A 24,147-nucleotide genomic window follows, 5' to 3' on the forward strand; every position below is an offset into this window, starting at 1 on the left:
CTCCGGCTTACAAAAATGTTTTCTTTTTTTTCCCCTCTGCCTGATCTGCTTCTAGTGACATACAGCAACCAAACCTCATAAAAGAAATTAATCAAGCCTTCATATAATTTTCCCTTTTCAAGGGTGGAAAGGTTGAGGTGCGTGATCTTCAGTGTTTCTGATGTGTACCAAAATGATGTATTAGAAAATAGTGGAGGAAGGAAATTCCAAAGCCACAGTTCCCCTGATTATCATATCCTATGCTCACAGCTGTATCTTGCTGAAACCACTGGGCCTATCATTTCCAGAACCTTATAAGCATAGCTGTGTTATGATGTAAACTGATTTTAATTGGAGCTGTCACAATCCCACCCTTCCTTCACCTCCTTCCTCTTCTTGTCACATGTCCCCAAATCCATCCTAGAGCCAGGACTGCGTAAGTGCCTGGCTCAGGGAGCTTTCAGCTGAATTAAGGCTTCTTTCCCATGTGTTTTTAGCTACATCCAACCCTCATTGCAGCTCAAGATCCAGGCAGGAAACTTGGGGGCTAGAACTAGGGAGGCAGCAGAACTGTTCAAGTGGAGAAATGGCAACAGAGCAGCACCAACACTGATTAGTTTAAAATGCTGTGGACCTACACCTTGTGATGTCTATGCCTGCTCTGCTATGACACAGGAGAAAGACTCTTATCACACAGCTGCAAGCCACACCAATCCAGCTTTATAGGTAAAAAAGACACCCCCCCCTCCACATGCTAACCTAAAATAAACTGTTTGGCTTCGAAGATCACACAGAACAGATGCAGTCTGCCTCTGATGAAAAATAGCTTGAGATAATGGTGCACTGCTACGATCTGCACCAAGGGCATTTTCCAACTGGCAGTTTGAATTAGCCTCAAGTGACATGCATTACAGTCACACTTCCCTGAGGCAATAAGGCAAGGTCCCACATTCAAATGGAAAGAATTGAGCATTCTTGCCAAAGGCAAATGATAAAGCGTGTGATTAAGAACCATTGTTAGCAGAACATGGTGAACCTCCTGAAAAGTCTTTCAAGGACTTCAGAAAATACACCTGGAGATAAAGAGCAGGAATATATCTTTACATCTCTACAGTTACCATACTACATGTCTCTTTTGCTGCTTTCCAGAAAAGAAACATCAGTTCCGTCCTGACTAGAAATTAACTTTGTAACCCTCAGTAGTTCTAAAGCCACTCAGTCCAAATAGTTTTGCAGGATGGGTTTCTGGATATCAGCTGAACAGAAGACACTCAAGTTCCCTTCCTTCTGCTTCCCTGCTCCAGGGAACTGGAATATTTTACATCCTACAAAAGAGATCCTTTGGTGGTAAGGAATCACCTGATACCATCATCCACAATAACTTCAGGACAAGGAGTCACTAAAGAAGAGTTTCACTAGCCAGTTAGCACCCACAGGTGATTCAGCATCCTTGGAAATGAAAGTAACTGATAAAAAGAATCAGCACAGATACCTGATCTGCACCCGTTTTCACCAGCTCAACAACACCCACTTTTTCAGTACTGCAGATAGAATTTGTATTGCCAAGTCACAACCAGGCCTCAAGGGCAGCACACCAGACCAGGCATAAAAATTTATGACATTTTTGTTCAACAGTAACAAAACAATGATTTCCACCATAGGTCTGAAGCAATGGCATCCACACAACTACTATTTTTCATTCCAATATTCTACACACACTCAGGATGGTCATGGTTATTCTAACAGGCACAGGCATCTGTACAGGTTGTTACACAAACCTATACATGTTCAAGTTATGCAACCCCTAGACAAGAAGCTTGGCTGGTTTCCCCAATGGGAGATTCCCACTTTCCTACAGCTGCCTTTAAGGTAGTTACCAGTAGAACCCATTTGTGCATATATTCTTCAAGTGGTGTCACTAAATATGTTTCTCTGCAAAATAACTGTCCCTTGGAAAACATGCATACTTAAATATCCACATGATAACAGATATGTACAGACATACATATAAAATAACTTGGCCAATGTCTGTTTGATTGAATTAATTTTACTCTTTCCACATTACAACAGGTGCCCACATCAGTTTTGACTGTCTTTAAAACAATTACAGAAATCTAAAAATTTAAATTATGCCAACATTTGAATACTTTCTATTCATGTGCTCTTGATCAGTTGAAACGTGTATTACCACAACACCAGCCTCAAATTTAATCTTCTTTTTAACAATTCTTCTTGGAGCTTAAAGTAGGTTAAGCAAATTGTTCATCAGATTTTTCCCTTTCTTTTGTTGTTATATACTCCACTGAAGCTGAGAGATGAAAATGCAAAGGCTGGTTTAAGCAGAAGAATAATTGAGTGGAAGGGAACTCCTATTCCACCATTGGCATTTATCAAGTTCCACTTTTTGTAAGTGTAGGTGGGATTATCCAAATGAACAAGGGTGTGAATCTCTATCCACTCAAATTATGGTGAAGTCCAAGTTGAATCCATCAGCAGCATATTCAGAGCAGTTTCAAGCATTTCTGAAAATCCTCCTCCAACCTGCCCAGAAAGTGGGCATAAATAAATAAACAAGCTTCCACCACCTAGTGTCCTGGAAGCAACATCCTCGAGCTGCAGTTTGTGCAGTCAAGTTACAGATGCTGCAAGCTTCTTGTTAAATACAAACAATATTTCTGAAGTTAGTTCTTTCAAACATTCACTTCGATTTGATAAATTACATTAAATGCAATTTGCCTCAGCAGCACTTTAAAGCATGCCAGCTAGAGCATGAGTAGGTCATTTTTGCATGGAGCATACAGTCTCCTCAGTCGTGCAGACAGCCTGGATTATGTATGCAGGCCCACACTCCCGAGATAACAAAATTACCCCACTTGCACTCCAAGCTAGTCAGAAACTGTGGAGTTGCAGAGAGCAAAGTCAAGCCCAAGCCAATCAGTTCTGCAAAGCAGCTGCTATCTCAGTTGCTTATTAGTTCACCAGTACACTGGCCACAACCAAAGGCTTCAGATGGGCTTACAGTACGTCTCTGCTTTCAAATACCATAGAAATGCAACCATGAATGAATACTATCAAAGGGCAGAGGTAGGAGAAAAACCTTTTTTAAAATTACTCAAAACATTGTTTTTTGAACACTGAAGAGAAAATCCTTACTCTTGAATACTGTATAATAACAGAACCATGCTGTTTGCTGGCAGAATGCTAAGTTTCATTTTCAGCAGAAAAAAAATGTATAATAATTTTTTCCTGATTTAGATGGGGTTTAGGTCAACCTTAGCTACATACAAATGAATGTTTTGTTCAAATTACAGGGTAATTTTAATTAGGACACCCTGCTAGACATCCTGTTGTTCTATTTAATGGACTTTCTCAATTATGAGAAGAAACACCTCCCCACCCGCCTGCGACTTGAAGTAAAAATTATGCTGAATAAATATACAAAGACAAAATTATTATTCTGTATTAGATCTTTTTATTTCAGTTAATCTTTATTTGGCAACTGCTGTAGCAAAAGGGCAGAGTTCAGAATCCCACACCCATTAAACACCTGTTTAAAAATCACTTGAAGCACTGGAACCAGCCAAATATGTCCCAATTAAGCAGAAACGTTGGCACTGCTGTCTTGGGTAAGGAACACCCATTGCCATTTGCTCTCATTAGGTTAAACGGGTTTCTTGGGACATAGCTGAATTCCTGATTATGTGCATTGCAAATGGATGGAGAACACCAGAACAATAAAATTTAATTCAGCGTAGCCTTCTATCCAGTTGTCGAGCACGGAATTTTGAGAAAAGCAAAAACTGAAGATTTGGGAAGTGGACAAGAGTTGCATGTCCTAAGTATCTATGAGACAGCTCATACTTCTTTCAAGAAACCACCTTGTCAAGGTAACAGAACAAACTGACTTCTTGAAAATGCTCTCAGATTTAGAGCCCATTTCATTTTTGTTAGCATCTCCTCCTCTGTACTTGGCATTAGTTAGATTCGCTTAGGCAGTTTTACATGTTAGTTAGAAGTACAATATATTTGGTCCTTTTATGTTCACTTTAGTGTTAAATTTGGTACCCATTTCTTAACTTTGTATGTTTATGGGGCAGTGATGGAAGGCAAAGCCCAGACAATAAAACATTTGTTTGTAGATCAGACCCCATACTTCAAGTTTTCCAAATATTTTTGTCAACTTTAATAAGTAAAGGCTCTTCTAGAGAGGCAGACTGCATAGCAAACAGAAGAATCTTGCCTGTCACTCATTTGACATCCCGACCCCTGTCAAGCACGAGGACATGCTTGCCAGTAAGTGACAAGTCAAGTGGTCTTTTACCAAATACTCAACAATACATATCAGGTGGTGCCACTAGACAGAATCAGAGTAGAGTGGTACTGATTAAAAAGTATGTTTGAAATGGTTCTAATATCCATGTTCAATCCTCTATAATCCCACTTCATTATCAATTTATTAACTTTCTTTGTTGTCCTTTCTGTCACCCTCCGGTGACTAATATAGTTACTAATATATCTTAGTTTGCAAAGCACTGTACTCCATAAGCACAAAAAAAGCTAGCATGCTTCACATAAAATCGATCAGTTATCTGTATCCAAGTACAAATGTACAAAAAGCATAGTTCAACACAATAAACACCACTTCATTCACAACTCATCATCAGGATGTTAGCAGACTGAAAAGAACATCTACATGATTTTCTCTTTGCTTATGCCAGACAGACTTCTTGAGAACATAAATCCCCGCTGGTTTTCTACTACCTCTTGTACTTAGTGTAGAATTTACAGTTATTTAGTGCCTGCATTTCTAAAGTAAACTTTAGTACATGAAAAAAAAAAGCATTCTAGAAATAAAATATATCAGCTGCACTTGCTGCTGACCTAAGACTATATTTATTTTCAAGACAACCATAAGAGTGGCAGATGCTTTCTTGTTCTAGCTGGCTACAAATGGCACTAAGAAATCCTAAGATAGATACCTGCATACTTACTCTTTGCTTGTTTCCCCCCTACACCCCCAAGTATTTTTGCATGCAAACAACCTTTTCTAATTTGCTAGTGCTATTTATTTAGATATCCATGGGCACTATATTAATTGTGGTGCCAAGAACAGTTTCCCCTCCATAGTCCTACTGGCCTCACCCAGGGATGCTAGGTACTCAAAACATCTGAGAAAGATAAAATATTACATATTTACTCTCCATTATTTAAATCACAAAAAGTATTGCTTATAGCAAAAATGTTTTAAAATAATATCTCTAAAAATGGAGAGCCACAGTAGTCCTTGGCTATTTCTTAACTTAAGCCTTGGTAGCTTCCCCTATTAGAACTGGTGGCTGACATTTTATTCAGCAGAGGGTATCTGCAGCTGCAACACTTCCAGACTACAAAGAGTAGCAAAAGCTATCATTACAAATGGATGTTTTTATTGGTAGACATTTTGAGACTAACCAAAAGGGAGCAGCAAAGATAAGAGTGTAGATTGGAAGAAAACAAAGTAAGTCCACAAACAAACAAAACACTACAAATCACAACAGGACAAGAGAAAAATCAAGTGGTGGCATAATCTTACTGGATTAGTAAAAACAATTGTCTTGATTGGAATTCTATTTTTTTTTTCCTTTGTAGTTCCATCAGACAACTATTAAAATGTTTAGCTGCACCACTTTCCCAATTACAAGTTATACAGGGTAGTTTATCAGGGTATCTAAGCACACAGTGCAAAACCAGGAGTATTTTGTAGTGCATTAACAAATAAATAAAGGAAAACATCTCCTGTATACTGGAAAAAACCCAGACCAAATTAATTCTATATGCTTAAACTGGTATTTAAGTTCCACTGAATTGAAATTGTATTTTGAACCCCAGAGAGAAGTTGCCTTCAGTAATATCCTTCAAGTGCCTGAGCTCAACAAACCACAGAAAGCTGTGGATTAACACATGTGCTGGAGGGATGGAATATTCCATGGGAGGAGAGACTTCACCTGCATCCCAAATATCTATAGACAAATCAAAACCCTACACAATGTGATATAAATTCAAGATATAGATTAAAAGGAGAGAAAGAAAGAAACAGCTTCAGAACCTGGAACACTTTGTGGAACTGACCCCAAAATAACAATTTTTAATGCTATTGCAGGAGGCAATCAAGTCCCACACATCACCCAATGAGGACAAGACTCTCTCAACCCTAGAAATAAGTGTTAATATGCAAAAAACAAGGACAGTGAGAAAGAGAGCAAAACAGCAAGAAGCGAGGTGTGGGGCTAATACCAAAGATGAAAATGGCTGGAATTAAAAATCCAGATACATCTTTTATCTCTGGGGCAGAGAGGGACAAAATAAAAGGAAGGCACATAAACTTTATGCATAAACTAAGGGGATGTCAGTGGAGGGATATATTAAAAAAAATTAATGTTGCAATATGCCATCTTGTAATATTAGATTGAAAACCACACCACTGTGTGCTGTTACTGTATTTGGCCAAGTGCACTACTGTGTTTAATTTGAACTTTGATTACAGTAAATCACACAATACAGAGAGATAAGCAAGTGACTCGTGGTCCCTTCTGAAATCTTACCCTATTAAAAGTTTGACTGTAGTAGGAACACAGTAACCAAAATCCGGGCACACTACACCAGAGGAAGGGAGGAGAAGTATTGAACAGAACTCCTTGGTCATTTGCTACACAGGAAGAACAGTAACTTTGCCGTGCCAGCACTGAGACTGTTAGAGCAGCAGATAAATTCGGTGCTGCTTGCATCAGACACAGCAGAGCATGGGCTGCCCAGTTTTCTAAGGAGGGCACAGACGCTCTGCACACCTGAGCACGATTAAGGCTTATGCTCATGCTCATGAAGAAGAGAGTCAGTGTTGGCAGGGCACTGGCTTGAAGGGGAGGGAGGCACTTGGAGGGGAAGCACAAACCTGTTTCTGCTCACTACCAACAACATTATTGCAGGCACCAGTAATGAGGCGGCTGGGCTAGAAGGGGAAAGGGATATAGGAGCTGGAGTGCTTTATCAGCTCCAAGACCAATGCTGGTTTTGGCACTATTTTCACTCTAGTGAGTTACAAACAACAAAAAAACCCAACCAAGCAGGTGCTAGCAATCTGAGAGACCACATGCCAGCTACAGCTGCTTCAAACTGATTCAATTACATCTGCCTGAATAGTCCCAGGACATTGAATCCACTGGAGGGAACCACAGGTCGGAGGGAGACCCAGTACTTTGGGATCTTAACACTCCATTTATTTAAAGTAGAAGCCCTCCCAGCTGAAATGGGAGGAGGGCATTCATACAGGGTCTAAACCATAGGATCACACTCAGACTAGGACAAGATGGAAGACAGCATATTCATGGCACATGACACAAAAGCCCATTAGAAATAATGCCTCAAAATTTTCCCGAAGCAGTCCGACAGCACTGCCTTGTTTCCCAAAACACTGGGTGCAGTACATTTGCTTGAACATGATCTTGGGATTGGGACTTCACTCCAAACCTTGTTTGTACAAAAAGGGGCCAAGCAGCTGGGAAATTCTGGAGTGTAGTGTGTCCTCATTAGCTTCCATCTGCCATCAGAACTCAGCTCATGGCAAGTTTGGCTAAGTCCTGGTGTTCTCAGGTCCAAATCTGGGTCAGTTTTAATTACACTATACAGAATTCAGTGTGCAGTTTTTAAATCCTTATTATACAGCGCAGAAGAACGGGCAGCTCTCCAACTAATCAATTTTTTAAAAGTACATATATAAAAATTTTAAACCAGGCTAGACAGACAGTGGGTGGAAGAGAAAAAAAATGTATAAGTGAGTACAGGGGTTAGTTAAGAGAACTGTTAGCAAAAGTGGGTCACCAGCAAGTTCTGCTTTAAAACTTCAAAGGAAGGGGGAAAAGGAAAAAAAAACCTCTTCATTTTTTAAGACACTGAAACTGATGTGCAAGATGTATACAATTCATACTGCTTTTAGAATCAGCATGGGTTACACACAGTAATACTGCAGCCAGATTTTTATGAAGGGGAAAATGGATTGTCTTGTGGCTACAAGACCATAGCAGGCACTGGCTGACCCATTCCTAGAACTTTAACTGTGTTATTGCCAATGTTGGGGAAGTCCTCTTCCTCAAGGGCAAAGCCTTTAGCTCACAGGTACAGAAGAGGTGTGGTGGTTAGAAGTACAGTTCAATAGCACTCTTGAAGGTGACAGAGAAATGCAGGATTTCAGTCTAATTCCTTACCTAATTATTGTGTTTTGGACTATTTCTACTGTTATTTATTTCCTCTTTTTCTGTGCCATCAAATAACCATCAGCCAGGTCAGAACTTGAAAAGAGTTTTTCTTGCCAGGTTGCTGGCAAACAAAATGATAGAGGCACAGATAACTGCATGTTTTTTGCTGAACAGACACTCGGGATAGGATAGCACGCCAAATCATATCTATGTAAATTGGGCTAAAATCTACTCTCAAAGTCAACAACCAGAATCTGCCCTGTTTACAATCTTTGTCAGATGCAAGGGAGCAAGTAGAAGTCTTCAGTGACAGCTACCAACATAAAGGTAGCTCAGAAATGGAGAGGGATGATCAAGGAGCAGAGTAAATAGCAATGAAATGATAGATGCTTTTTAGATGAGCATAATATTCTGCCATCTCCTTACACAAGAACTATGCCTTCAAAGATTTCCAAGGTTTTTTTAACCATTTCTATGAAAAACTCCTGTTAAAAAAAGACACCCCTTCATGCACCTTTTTAGCATTGCCATAGTTTTCATTTCAGAATTACAACATAGCACAAACATGACAAAATCTTGCACTCTCCCTTGTACTTCTTCACTCGGTGGCTAATCCATACACCTCCAGCTGCTGTATGAACCTAGCACATTCTGACACAACATGAAATGCACCACTAACTATTTCAGGATCAACAAAAGCTACAAAGCTGAGTAACCACTCAATGGTCTTTATTTGAAACGAAGCTTTTTCTTTATGGAAACCTCTCTGTCTCAGATATGGCCTCTCATATCGAAAAGTCCATACATTCAACATGTTACACAACAATCCAAGCAGAAATTAAAAACAAACTAAAAAACCCCAAAACCTTACTACAGATATATCACAATCTCAGGTACCCCAAGCTTCTCCATTTCAGTACCCAGTTCTCAAATGGACGAGGTTTTTTTACCTAAACCACCTGAGTGGTCTCAAGTACTATCCCCAACTGGGCCCACTTGTATTAATTACGACAATTAGCTTCACCATCTCCCAATTATTATCAATTTAGTTGAGCTTGGAGAAGAAAAAAACAAGCTGAAGCGACAAAGAGATTGGGCAAGGTGACCTTCAACTACCAAAAAAGAAAACTACTCCATACAAACCTGTTTTCTGAGGATTTGGTTTCTTAAGAGAACTTTTTGCTATGAAGTTTCAATGCAGATCACTAGCAGAGCAAAAGAGAGCTGGAGAATGATAACACAGCAAACAGGAGTAAGTTCAGCCCAGACAGTATCATTGCAACAGAATGATCACATTCTGTAACAGAAATGAAATTTCAGTGCTGAGGAGTAGATTATTTTATCTTTTAAAGCACTGTTACTGAAGTTAGGCATGACTGATGGACAATCTGAAGACATGACCCACAAGTGTCTAGGAAGAAGAGCCAAGCTGTGAACTATACACAAGGAAGAGTGGAGCAATAATGCTATCTAGTTTTGCAGGTCCTCTGAGACACTGTCAAGGAAACTCAGTGATGGAATAGGGTGGCTACTTGGGAAGTCCAGGATGAGAGAACTGTGTAGTTTGGGAAGAAAGTTCATCTTCTAATTAATTTTCTAGTTTTATATCATGTATTGATGTATTTTTATTAGATGATTTTACATTCCTCTTTCTATAGTTTTATATCATGTATTGATGTAGTTTTACTAGATGATTTTACATTCCTCTTTCTATGGCCTCTCTTCCTTTTCCTCTTCCTCCATCTGACATGCATTAGAATAAATCAAGCCAGAAGGTAAAAGTCAAAGATGTCTAGCATTGTATCCAAGCGCTAACATGGACTTTTTCTAGGCTCTGAGTAAACTTAAGGACCACAGATATCACACAGGTATCACTCACTACCTGCTGCAATGGTGGAACCACAGAGTAGAAGGAACACTATCCTTTTAAGTGTCTTTACATATAAGTGGCTGTGAGGTTAACACTTCGGGTGCTCTAGGCACCAACTTTGTCAGGTTATCTTTTAAAATGAGTGAAGCAGCTAACAGTTGCTAAAAGGTTCTTTATTGCAGAAGCACATCAGTTTCAAAAGGCACAGTCACATTAAAGTCCATGCTATGTTTTAGTTTAGAGTTTAAAATAGAAGCAGGAGCTGCTCCCTGAGGTCCTGGTGGGGCCAATGATGCTGCAGCAGCTCCTATTTTCTTCTTGGGTGTTGAAGTTGACAGTGAGCAAAAGCAAAAAGAAAAGCAATGGTAGGAAAAGCAGAAAAGGCACTAACTATCTCTAATACATACTCTTATATAGGAACTTTTCAACAAGCTAAGACACAACTCAGACCACCACTCTTCAACTTATTAGAATTTTGGTTTCTTAACACGCTAAGTTACTTATAGACTATGCATATGACCTATCTTGTTCTATCTGAAAAATGTAAGCAATATTCTTACTATAGCTCTATTATGTCTAAGCACTGTCTAAAACTATGTTCCTAAAGCCTCCACTGAAAACACTAGTATGTTTTTCAATCTTCACTAGAACTTGCACTTCTACTCTGGCATTTAAACCTTTCACTTACTAAAAGCATTAGAGCTCATACTAAAATTTACTACCTTACTTACTTATCTTAAACTTACACCTCTACCTTATGTGTGAGTAGCTTAATATACTTCAATCTATCCACAGGCTTTAATTCAGTCCCTGCACCCTAATTTCTCTCTGAAGAATTCAGAAACCTCCAACTCACTAACTCCAATAAGTGTCTAGACGTGGAAGATGCAGTGTTGGAAACAAGCTCTCCCTCACTCCCCTCTCAAAACAAACAACAAAAACCCAACCACTAACAACAACAAAACCCAAAAAGATGAGACACTATGGGGCAAAAGGAGAGCTTCTGCCCATGCTTACAACCCTAGAGGCAGACTTCTTTCTTTCCCTTCCTCCCTCTAAAATTGTGTTTGGATGTGACCCAAGTTAAAGTCACTGTAACTCTTCTGTCTTCAGCTTATAATGCAGCCACTTCTGACCTGTCTATTGTCACTGTGATGGGCTCAAGATGTATCTGCTAGCCCCAAAGTCTCACCAGGGAGCCTATGGAAGAGGAAATTGTCTGGTATTTCCTGAACAATCCACGCTGTTCTTGCCTAGCAAGGCACCCAGTGAAACACATCATCTTGCTGCAATTCTATTCATGAGGAAGCAGTGAAAGATGTGTCATGGCATATGAATACAGAAATCATCTATAGCAACAAAGCAAGCATGCCATTCTGAGACAGGGGACATTTTATTTTGCAGACAGTTAGAATTCAGGGGTGTTAAAAACATGGGAGTAATTTACAGAATGAACTAAAACATGGTGGTCACAAGTTAGAAACTAAAGAGAGAATCTTCTCAGAAGGATTTCCACTAGAATTTCAGGCTAATGTGTTTATCTTACTGTACCCACATGTAGCATCTCACATAATCCTCTTTTTGGGGTCTGTTCTTTCCACTGTATCAACTAGAACACATGAGACAACAATATGATTTATAAATGGAATAAGTCTCTCAACTTTCTTGTACTTGGCTGCAAGAGCTTTAAGTCATATCCTTAACATTTGAATGCCATTTTTCTATTGCACTTTATTTTTGAGTGGGTGTTTTTGGTGCTATACAGTTTATGTACAATGAAACAGTACATAAGAAATGCAACACCTATTCTCATGTGTTTCATAAACATCCAGTTCCTGACTTGAGTGTGCTGTGCAGCATAGTTGTTATTGCCAGCTAACAACATGTTCTAAAATGACAGAATAAGTCCTATAGATCTCATTTTTTTTTAATTTTAGAAAAAGTAGAGCCATATTAAAAGGCATAATAATTGCCAAATTACCTGTAGAGATGGAGGAAACCTGCAATTTTCTCACTGCAGTGACGAGATGATATCAAGAGCAGTGCTAAACAAGGCCAATCAAAGGGACCAAAGATACTTTTCTAAAGAGTAATACTCCTGTATATTGTTCTTGAAAAAAAACCTGAGAGTTCCCACTAAAGGGATGCCAACTTTCAAGTTTTTTAGTCCTGCCTGCATGACAGAAGACAGCAAAAACAGCACAGAGACCTACACACATATCTCAGTTTATTCCCTTCAATGATATGACAGCCAAACTAATGTCAGAAGATGAATTCAGAAGTCCCTTTATGGCAAGACAGATTATAACCCAAGTTTAAGACAGAAAAGGAAATGACAACAGAAAAACACACGGACGACCATGAAAAGAAAGTTTACAACATAACTGCTTTTTTACAGCAATATGAGATAAACACCAATTATCACAATTTTCTAGATGAGGAAATAAAAAGCTCTGATCACAAAATAAATCAAGGGACTCATGCTGAATGTACATAATTATGTCATACTCTGGTTTCTATTAATTTTATCACATTTACCCTCAGTACCTGACAACTTGTGCTTTCTACATTCAGATAAAGAAGACAACAAAAATAAGCTTGGAGCAAGGTTCAAATGAGAATCTACCATGCCCACATCACATCCCTCTGCAGATCAGCAGATAGGCTCAAGAGCACGTTCCTGACTCACTGCACCTGTGGGCAGGACAAATGAGAAGTTTTGCTGCCTTGCAGTAAATCTTTCTGGTTGCTGGCAAACCACTGGCCAGGCCTTTTCTGAACAAGTGATTATGTATGTTATGCATACATATAGGTATATATATTTGTTAAATTATTTTTTCATTAAGTGGTCCTTGTTTTTTTTTCACGAGTGCATCTGATTTCCTTAGTAGCCAGACTTCCTTGTGCTTTTTCTTCTTCTTGGGATAATGACTTCCATTGTCAATATTAGCACTGTGTGTCTAAAGGAGATTTTCTGGAGCTGCAGAAAAGAGATCAGTTTATAGATCACTCCTTCTTGGTTAAGACTGCATCAAGTGTAAACAGATCTCAAGACAATGGCAGATCTGTTCCCATCCTGTAGATTTCAGCAGATTGCAAGGATTCTGTAGCTTTGTGGTTTGTTTAATTAGATTTATCACATACTAACTCTTTTTACAAGAGCAAAGAGATGCTTTATTGAGCCAAGAGGCACAAACTGAGTAGATATGAAGATGAAATGGTCTGAATTTGCCAGTCAAACAGTGTGACTGCATCTGCTGCTTGGATGCTGCCTAAATAGGCCAAGATCAAGGTTGTAAGGATTGATTTGATCCTGATCCCTCAAAGTAAACAAGATCCAGAAATCAAAGCTCATAATAATATTTAAAATTATCCAATGAAGTCATCTTGTATTTCCCCATTATAATGCACATATAATGTATGCATGTGCCTATGTGCACACTTTCACACTCAAATTCATCTTATCCCCTGCATTTCTATGATCCACCACTGCAAATACACTCTGAAAGAACAGAATTGCTGAAGGAAAATTGCACCCATTGGAGCAGAGAACCTATGTGCCACCGTTCCCCTTTTCTCATCAGAAAGCACCGATTTCACAGCTCCTTGCCTCACCTCCCTGCCCCTTTACCAACGAGGCACTCACCTTACATCCCTATAATGCTTTCCTTGGCCAAGTCTGCAACTCCAGGCAACCCAGCCTCGACTGCAGGCAGCAAAGGCAGCGAGCTCAGCTCAGAGTTTGACATGCTTGGTGCATGTCACACAACACAAGCAACCTGCTAACGAGCTGCTATGTGCTCTCTCAAAGTCACAGCTGCCAGCGACAATTGAGCAAGTGCAGCCTAGCTTTTCAGGATTCCTGCCTGTTGCCCAGGAACCACACAAAGCACTGGAGATTTTAAACAGGTGCAAACAGTGCTTTTCTCCCATGTCAGACTGCACAGCCTCTGCAACAGCAACACAAGAAGGACCAGAAAGCAGGAAATGAACTTCCAAAATGTGATCAGAGTTCCTATTGATAATGCAACACTTTGATGACCTGTGAAAAACAGGTTGTACGTAGCACCATAAGCAAAACCAGGAAGGCTTGGTCAGGCTTGTCTTCATGAAACCTGGATTTCCCAGCAATATGCAACCGTATTATAACTCTGATTGCACATTTTAAAAAAAATTTGTCAGCGTTTCTCACCTGCAAAATATTTTGTTAATTTAAGAGGTAACGTTTCTGAACAAGCAGTGATTCAGAATGCGTAATGAGCACCTAAAATAAATGAAAAGGGTGTATTTTAAAGCTTACTTTTATAATAATTTGATAGCTACATAGGAATTTTTAATGCACAAAACTGTCTTTCAAGCGTCTTAAAAAGCACAATACGAATCAAGTACATTATCAAATTGTGTGTATGTACAGAAATTCTGCATGTACCATCTGTTTACAGCTCATTGCTTAACATTATAACCTTCTACATACACAGCTCAGTGCATAGGTGGTACCATAGGTAAACACAAATTGTATCTCCTGAACTGAAAATCTGTGAGTCAACTTTTAACAGGCTCGTTAGAAGAGACGGCACCAACTCCAGAATGGTTTGTTTTGTCAATATTGCCTACGCTGTGTTAAGGTCATCAGTATGAGTTTGTTATTAGCCACGTTCCCACACTGGTAATCACACAAATTCCTGTTAATTTCAGGCAGAATTTTGCCTGAATTGGAAGGGAGCAGGAACTGGTTAAGACCATTAACCAGATGGCCACTGAGATCTGGCATTCTCATGGTGGTCAGCTGCTCTACCTGCTACTTACAAGCCCAGGCACAGGTCAAGTCTTGAGCAAGGCTCTTCTGCTGTTCCTTCAGAAATGCAATGTTGCAATGCTGACATGCATGCTAAGGGCTTCTGTCTAAACTGAAAGCACTCAGATAGGTTTTACCTTCCCTTTTGGATTCAGCTTTTCACTTGGATGAGAGGCTGAAAAGGCTAAAGGGTTCTCTTGTACAGACGCCAACAAAAACAAAGGTAAACTTAGAATTTTCATTAACTGTAAATTACAAGAGCAAACAGAAATAAGGATTGATGTGAGCAACAGGGAATGCTAAAGCTTCACCAAATGTAATGTGTAATGCTTCAACCCAAACATATTTTGGGATGACTGCCAAGAAGATGGGTATAAATGTGGGAGGCTTAGTAGAGTACAGTTTGAGCTAAAATGTGTAAAGTTTTCACTTGTGCTAAGGAAACATTCGTAGCTAGGTAAAAACAAGGCCTTATGAAAAATCCAATTTTACATCTAATCTAAATTTCCCTGGGCAAAGCAACTGCTCTCTTCCTAAATTGATCCTTGAGATAGCTGGCAGTAGCATATAATTATTGTAGATAGTATTGCCATGGGCTAGGCACTAGTTGAATATTGTAAATTCTAGAGGTGTCTTATCCAGCATTACATGGTTTGATGTATTCATCTAAACCTGAATTGGAATTGGCCATCATGACACTTTTGTTATTTGGTGGTCCAATGACATCTGTACAACCAGGAGACAGAAGCGCTGCCTCTGTCTAACTTTTTGTGCTATCTTAGCTTACACTGTTACATGTTATAAACAATAAATAATACTAGTAAAGGCAAGAGGCTGGAGAGTAAAAGTCTATAAATGCTATAGAAATTTTCAACACAGGCTCATTTCTCAGTTTTTCTAAAGCTTTCTTCTTGAGTTGATAGACCAATTACCTCAGGAAAAAAGAAGTCAGTATTAGTAAAGCTTTTTACATATTTTTTCTGCATAGACTTCAGACAGTAATGAAGGTCCAAGAAAGCATTTCATTGGCTACCACTTCAGCTTTATTAATCTGATTTATTTGGATTAGCTCCAAAATATTTAGACAGCAACACAAGTTCCTTCATGTTTCTCCATGGTAAGTATAGGGTATATCCTTCCCTCTCTGTGCCTGAGATGATGCATTTCTTACGTTTTCCAGATCTGCAGCTGACAGATACTGACAAGCTTTAGATTTCCCTTTATGCACCTCCACTTCCATGGAAGTAAGAGTTCCTAAGTTCCTATTGGAATACAAGAATTATAACAAATTCAATGCATCTCAATACCTGGCAAACATGACCCTCTGATATAGAGGTGATTGCAACAGGAACTTATCCCATCTAAAACAGAAAAATCTTCAAAGATACCACCTATTTCTTCCATTGTTCCACATCCAGATCTAATCAGCTGGGAAGGCCAAAAGTGACAGGTAACCCTAGGAATATGTGTACATACTGCTAGTGGTCACCATATCTAATAACACAGCCTCCAGTGGCAGGGGAATCTGTGTCCTTCCATTTACTGGAGAATGTCTTCTCTAAGGCTAGCATTGGCACGAGAATGAGGAAAGCATTTAGGAAGGACTCAAATGTAAATGCAGCTCTGATTTGTTTCTAATGGCTTAGTAGAAGGTGAAGACTTTTCTTAGCTTGTCCAAGAACAGAAAGCACCCTACAGAAGTATGCAGTAGAGTTTAATGACTTCAGTGGTCCAATAAACTCTCTTTAAACTCTAAGTAAGGATCTTTGACATTATGGAACACGCCAGGATTCACTACTTTGGAAACAACTGTAGGATGAAGTTATGCTTTCTGTAAAGCGAAACTTTCCTTCAAATTCCATCAAGTGTATACACCTCAGCAAAGCTTTGAGAAGTCTGGAAGCACATGTATCCTTTCCTACAGTGACTTCTGTAAAATAAGAAACTGGATTAACCACAGTCTTCACTGGTGCCAGCCAGACCACAAAGTGTAGCATCAACACTGCTTGTAAGGTAAAAGCTTTTGTAATTTTAAAAGAATATCAATTACGCATTCTGCCCCAGAAGTACTATAACCTGACTTCAAATTTCTTACAAACTATGTCTTCTGGCACTCCTACATAATACCAGAATAAGAAACACTGAATTACTTTCTAGGAGATATTTACAAAACTCTGGGTTATTCTAAGCAGACACAAGCTAATATAATTACTCTGAATAGCAGTACAAGCTGCCCTCCATCCATAGCACCATGCAGGCTGTTATTTTTGTAGTTAGGATGCATTTTGCAGCAAGACTTAACTGTTCTTTCAAGTGCACTGTACTGTTAGTTGTTGTCACAATTATTTATAACTGGGGACATCTATCTCCTACTAACCTTCTGTTCTGGTCCAATATACAGGAAATAATTCTTGAAGCATTAAAGTACATTTATAAGAATTTAAACTCAATATTTCTTAGCTAGATTCTGCCCTCTGGTTTTAACTTTAATCCCAGGCAAGTCAAAGATGGCATTCAGTCTTCCACTCTATTGTGGGGTTTGTGTGTATGAAAATTTGATTTTGATGAGAGGTCAGAATAGAAGATGAAGATGTTCAGCTAAAGAAAAGGTTTCCAAAGAGACTTGTAAGCATGAGACCACGAGTTGCACTTCTTTTTAAAATGTATCATAAAGGTACTGTAGCATTCCTTAACACAGAGAAGAAGCAGAATAGTGCATGAAACACTCAATGCCAAGAAAGAACCCACCCCTATTTTAGCCGTGAATTATCCTACAACCTTGAGAAAATTACTTAACTGTTCCATGTTTCAGTTTCACCATCTATCAAATGGGGACAATGATACTTTGTAAAACCACTCTAAGATTCTTTTTAAAATGCATATAATTTGGGAACTTGTAAAGCACATGCAATTTCTAAAAAATCCCACAGAGAATATAAAAATAAATATTGCTCTAAACATTTGTTTCAATATTTTAATACAACTCATACCTCTCCTATAAGCACTTTACAATATTCTCAAGAGTTTATAAGTACTGTATACAATTATCAGCATATGGGATTTGAAGATACTACATGCTATAAGTTTAAACTTCCAACTGTTGGTTGAAACACAAATATTTTCTAGGACCTCAGTAAGAGCTGGACTGTATTTTTTTCCTAAAACAGGCAACAGTCCTCTAGCTAAGGTAGCAGTGGATTCTTTGAAACCCACAACAATCAGCAAACTAAAAGAAAAAGAGGTTAACACTGTGTCCTGCCTCCCCAGCACTCTTTTTAGTGCCTACATGATACAGATGCCACAGAAGACTCACTCTCACTTTGAAGTGCAGGAAAATATATTGTGGTAAAAGACTGAGTGTCATTCAAAGCATCCTTTGAAATGTCTTAGAAACTGAGCTTTGTATCTGGAGAGGTTTTAATGATTAGTCTGTTTTTCTGTACTTTTAGGGCACAGAATAGAAAATTCATTACATGTTTAAAACTCAACAAACTTTGCAGGATTTAGGTATTCAAACACCTCTACTTCTGAAAGTTTATCCTGCTTAAATGTGTATTTGTAGGGTGTGATCCAAAGTGGCTGGACATAATATTGTAGGTCCAACTCCAAGTCATCAATCAGTTTGTTTTTGTATTTCAGTGCAGAAGAGAAGTGTTTTCTCAACTTTGTATTGCAAGAGTTTCTCGAATAATGTACATTACAGATGGGACCAAGCATGGAAACTGCTAGGCCCAAGAGATTATATTCTCTGGACATTGTTAAGATTATATTCTCTGAACACTGTTAGCAATCAAAAACAAGATATCAGAACTGGGGATGGCTTGCAAGTTTAGAGGCAGCACTCATTATAAAACAAATGGTACAACAGCTGTATTACTGAGGGAGAAAAAAAAAAGTTGGGGAGATTCTACAGCCATTTAATCTTTAGTAAGTATTTCATTCACTAACTCTGTGACACAGAGAATTTCTAACCTTCAAGTTATTGAATCATATTTAAAGCAGATAAAAATTTACAGGTATTACATTAGGTACAGTCACCTTATCTCCAAGTAAAAAAATGACATACATAGTTGAATACAAAGGCAAAACTGGATTTTTTTATTCTTATCAAGATTAACATAATACTTGAATGCAAACAGGACAGCTAGATAAGAATTACAAAAGACATTAAATTCCTCCCATTTTTAGGTGTGATGAAGAAAGCAACACCAGAAAGGCAAAAGGGAAAGAACCACAGTCATCCATATTAAAATTATATTGAAAAATATATATGACCCAGAATCTGTGTAGACCTCTAAAGAGAGACTGCCAGCTAGAAGAACAGGATTGATGTGGGATGCTCTCAGATATTTAAGAGCATAGAGTGTGGAACAGAGTGCAAGAGCACAAATGTGCCCGCAGAGGCTGTGCTAGAGCTTCAAATATCTCCAGCTCAAGTGACTAATGTGAATGTGCAAAGAGACAACCACTTCAAGCAGAACTTTTTACTGATTAAGTCACTACCATAAATCTCAATATGTTCCCTGCCATATTGGCAGCCTGTCCCTTTTTTCCTTTTAACTGTGGGCCAGATCCTCAGCTGGTATAAGTTGGCATCGCATTTTGCTGCCTTCAGTGGAGCTAAGCCAATTGATGCCATCTGAGCATCTGATATTATATTTCTGTAGCAGTTAAAAAATGATACAGTGGCATTAATTGCTACACAGTCATGTCTCATAACCTCATGGCAGGGGTGGAAAGACTTCTCATTTATAGTCACCAGTCAACATACAGAGTGGAAGGGTCACTTGGTCATTCCATGCTCAGTTTGATGTCTGTAAAGCTATTAGTCATTCCAAACACAGGAAAAACCACTTTTCATTTTCCTATGTGAATTAAATACATACATTTTGTTAACTCACAGGCATGTAGTAGCTACACTATGTCCTTAAAGAACCATAATCCACTGCATCAAAAATGTAATGCATCTGACATGCAGAAGAACAGGCAACTGGAGCAGACAAAAATTCACTTAACTGAGAAACCCACTGCCAATAGTAGATGCTAAGGGAAAGATGGGTAAGAACACTTTCATCTCTAAGCATTCTGCTACAACCTAACAGCACATCATGAGATGCAGAGATGCAGACACAGAAAGTCTCCAGTTTTCCTAAGAGAGAAAGTGGTTCAGGAGATTTTATGTTTCACTAAAGGAAGAAATGAAGCATAGGACTATGGACAATTTCATTTAGTTTGGACTATCTCTTACAATCACCTGACATTCATAGTTTATACCTTTTGTGTAAAGGCCTGTATGTTCCATTTCACTCCAGAAGGAAATAATCTTAACAGAAAATTGCAACACCCATATAAAATCCTTCTTCTCCAATGAAATAACATTTCCTACTTTCTACCCAACACAAATCAAAGTGTAAGCTGGGAGTCCAAAGAGCCAGGGTGGGCTCAGACACTTGGATATGAATTAGAAGCAATGATGCAGCAAAATGTTCACTAACTTACACAGGTTATTGAGGGCTATTGTCTGTGTATTTGAGGGAGGAGTAAATGAGGAGCTAGTCTGTGGCACTGAATCTATCTTAGCCTGCCTTCATTTGCATTCTTTGCCCTTCCCAGTATTTCCTCTCATATATAATTATCTCCTCAGCTCCCAAGTTGTTTTAAGCACTTCATAGCCCCTGGACACTCAGCACTGAGATCTTACTGAACATTGAACAAGCAGATTGCCATCTTTGTCTTTAAATGGGTACTAACCTATCAGACAAAAAAACTTATTCTCACCTACTTATTAGAATTTGCATGTTAAAGCAGCATGCACAGTCCTCTCAGGCTCCAAATAGGGGATTGGAAGTAAGCAGATTCATTCTACAGGTAAATGTATAATCAACAGTCTTAGGCTGGCTGAAGCCTATGTCCCAAAATACAGAGAGTTTGCTATGGATATAATGTAATTACCAAACAACAAGCAATGGCCAAAATATGGGAAGATAAACTCATTACTGACTTCAAGAGGTGTTTTACTTACATAAGGACAATGAAATTCAGGGCTTTAGCCACAAAAGAGCAGAGCTATTGAACAACAGAAACAGCAGAGACATTAGAGAACACAATTTAAGGGGGAAGGATAAGAATAAACAGGAAAATGAATAGGAAACAGGAGAAGCAAGGAACTGCAGGTTTCAAAACACACTAGTATTTAACACGACAAAAGAAGTAACTGAAACTACTGATATCTACCAGGAAAATGCCAAGATGCTGGTGAAGTGTCCTCACAGCCACACACTTCTGCTGTTAAGTTCTGATATGAGGACAATGACATAAGCTCTACTACTGTCATTCTAGAGAGCACTCCACTGGGAACAACTTCAGATGGAGAAATCACAGACTTTGTCTCTTGACCTGAGTGTGTCTAAATAAAGGTCTGAAACCTATTACATACTCAGTGGAAAATGGAAGAGTATTTAAAACAGACACATTCTGCCTAACTCAAATAAATTTAAACCAGTTAAGAATATGACTTAAATTCATATTAAAAGTATCATCCATATTTTAAAGCTTGGCCTCCTATTTCTATATTGTACTTGGCAGAAATATGTCCATATTCAGTAATTTTGTCTTAAGTCAGTCATGGGATCCTGCTGTCCTGATACTGATGAGAATGAAAATTATCATCTTCAAATACTTCATTTAACTATTATTTAAGAAATATTATTAGTTAAATGAGATACACACTTAACAAAAGAATGCTTTTAAAAATATATGCCTTAATTAAAAAAAATATTTTCTGTGTCTAAATTTTATAACAATCCATAAGTGTGTTCAGTCATCCTTACCACAGGGGAAGAAAACAAGTAGGAATTTCTGCCTGACAGAAATGCTGAAAGTGACAAAACTTCTAATTTTGACTTCAGTGTAAATTTTGCCTCAGTATGAATTCACAGGATTTGGCCTATGCTTTGCAGAGTTGACTGGGTTTCAAGTTCATTATTACTTAGATAATTGCTCTGCTAGAAGTTTAAGAGCTCTTTGAAGAATTGGAGGGAATGAGTTTTACAAGATATCAAAGAGATAGATTATTATTGTGTCCAATGGACTTAAAGTGTCTGGTGGACACCAGCTGTCTGGGAAGAAAAATGGAATTAACATAGTTTAGTTTTAGAATGCTAACATGCAAAGTACAATAATTCATTGCATCCCAAAAAACATGGTTGAAGTTTATATTCTCATTTATTCTATCATGGAATTTTCTCAATATTTATTATTTATTAAAAATACTTGTTTGCAATGTTTCCCTATAAACCTGATATCCCCAGTTTCAATTTCTAATCAGAAGAACCATGCAGATGTTATGAACAGGCCAAATGCTGGAATGCATTTGTTACAGACACAATGGAATGCCCTGTTACAGACACAATATGATTAAGACTCTTATTAATGACACTTAGCTGGTTAAGTCTGGAGAAGTCTTGAGAGGCACCTTGATCATATACAGAAACTTGTAGGATATGCAGCCTCATAGCATCCATGTCTCAAGTCTATTTCTCTGTTCTCTATACATTGACCCTTTTTTCTTCCCTTTGAAAAGGAAGAGAACCAGGAAAAAAAAAAGAAACAAGCCCATAGCAGAGTTGTTCTAAATCTCTCTGAAGAAACAGACACAACAAATAGCTTCTCAAAATGAATCCCAGGTGAAAACTCCTTGCTGCAATTGTGGAGTCCTAAACAAGAGGAGTCATGCAAATATTCTTTTAATGCTGAAACAAACTAGCCTTTAAATCTGTGTTTACTCCAGTAAATTGCTCTTCCTTTAAGCTGTGATTTTGCTAGCTAGCAATAATTTTGGAACTGCTGTTCAGAGGACATCTCTTTGCTTTCCTAACCACCTGTTATGGTGTGTATGTCACTGCAGAATTTAGCCACGTAAATTTTCAAAGCAATTTGCAGCTCTGAAACAACTTTGAAATATTTCTTCAAATTCTATGCTGTCAAAACTCAATGAAACTGCAAAAAGCATATGAAGATAACATCTATAAACACTGCAGCTGGCTACACAAAAAGCTGCAAAGAGTAAGGGTTACCAGAGCAGGAAAACACTGTTAATTACTAAGGATTGTTTCTTGAAGCATAATACCCATACCTGGGAACTACACATTCCTACCTATACATCATATCAATATCACAGAGGCAAATATTCTAGGAAAAAAGAGAAACCTAAAAGATAAATTAAACAAATTAACAAACAAACAAGGTACTTACTGGCTAGAACCTATCTGCAGATGTCCACCTTACAACTTCATTTTCCTTCCCCTTCTTTCAGCAAAAGGTGAGCATTACAAAGACTAAATTTCTTTTCATAAAAAGTTAAAGGCTAATACTCAGTAGAAGCCAGTAATAATTTTGTGTTAAAATATCCACATAATAAGAACACCACTGTGATGGTAAATTTCCACCTTGCACTTTAAATACTAGTGTACTCAAGCTTCTCCTATGCCTGCGGCTTGGGTAATGCTCTGCTCAGGAAACTCAGGATAAATCTCTCCTTGGGTTATCCTGGTGTGAGCTAGCCCAACAAAAGGGACTTTTATTCTGATGTGGCTCAACCAGAAAAGTACTCCAGACAGATACACAAGGAAAACAGAAAATACCCCACAAACAACAATTACATCATCATTATGTATTCAAATTTCAAGTATTTATAGGATTAAGCAGTAACAGCACTGACATGGTAACACACAGTATGGCCTCATCCTGCAAGCCTCTCATCTGAATAATACTAAGTATGTGCAGTCCCTTGCAGCAATTGTTAAGAACAGAAAACTATGAAATTTGGGAGGAAACAGGTCAAAAAGCTGAAGCACAGAGCAACAATGTGACTCACTTAAAATTCTACAGAAACCAAACAGAAATTCATAAATTAAACTGATTCTGACTTTTAATCTTGTCTGTGGGACTCAAGATCTCTCCTGTAATAATAAGTATAAAAAAGCAAAAGCAACCCTTCTTTTGACATTTTATTATATTTCTATAGTTGTCTCAATATACCAGATCAATTGCATTTGAAAATGCAGCTATTAAACTGTAAGTAGACCATCTTTGGAGCCTTTGTTTGTCAATTGCATCAAACAAAAATTCTTCTGCAGACAAGAAATCAGACTGTATTTTTACAATAATTGCAAGTCATTTCTAGGAGAAAGAGGTAGCAGCAATACCCAAGGAAATAAAATAACACACTTTTGTGCTTTCCCATCAAACCCGAGAGTGGTAGGGGTTTAAATCAG

General features: G+C 38.3%; 1 protein-coding gene across 20 annotated transcripts in view; it reads right to left on the bottom strand.

Moving 5' to 3' along the window:
- Positions 1-24,147, bottom strand: part of ZBTB20 (zinc finger and BTB domain containing 20) — a 477,873-nt gene that overhangs the window by 358,047 nt on the left and 95,679 nt on the right. The window contains exon 1 of one of the 20 annotated variants that reach the window (XM_056496864.1): positions 14,270-14,343. The exons of the other annotated variants lie outside the window; for them this stretch is intronic. The gene's annotated coding sequence lies outside the window, so the exon portion shown is untranslated. Of the gene's footprint in view, positions 1-14,269; positions 14,344-24,147 lie in introns of those variants that run through there. 20 annotated transcript variants of the gene reach the window in all.

Source organism: Oenanthe melanoleuca, chromosome 1 (genome assembly GCF_029582105.1).
Source record: "Oenanthe melanoleuca isolate GR-GAL-2019-014 chromosome 1, OMel1.0, whole genome shotgun sequence".
NCBI lineage: Eukaryota > Metazoa > Chordata > Aves > Passeriformes > Muscicapidae > Oenanthe > Oenanthe melanoleuca.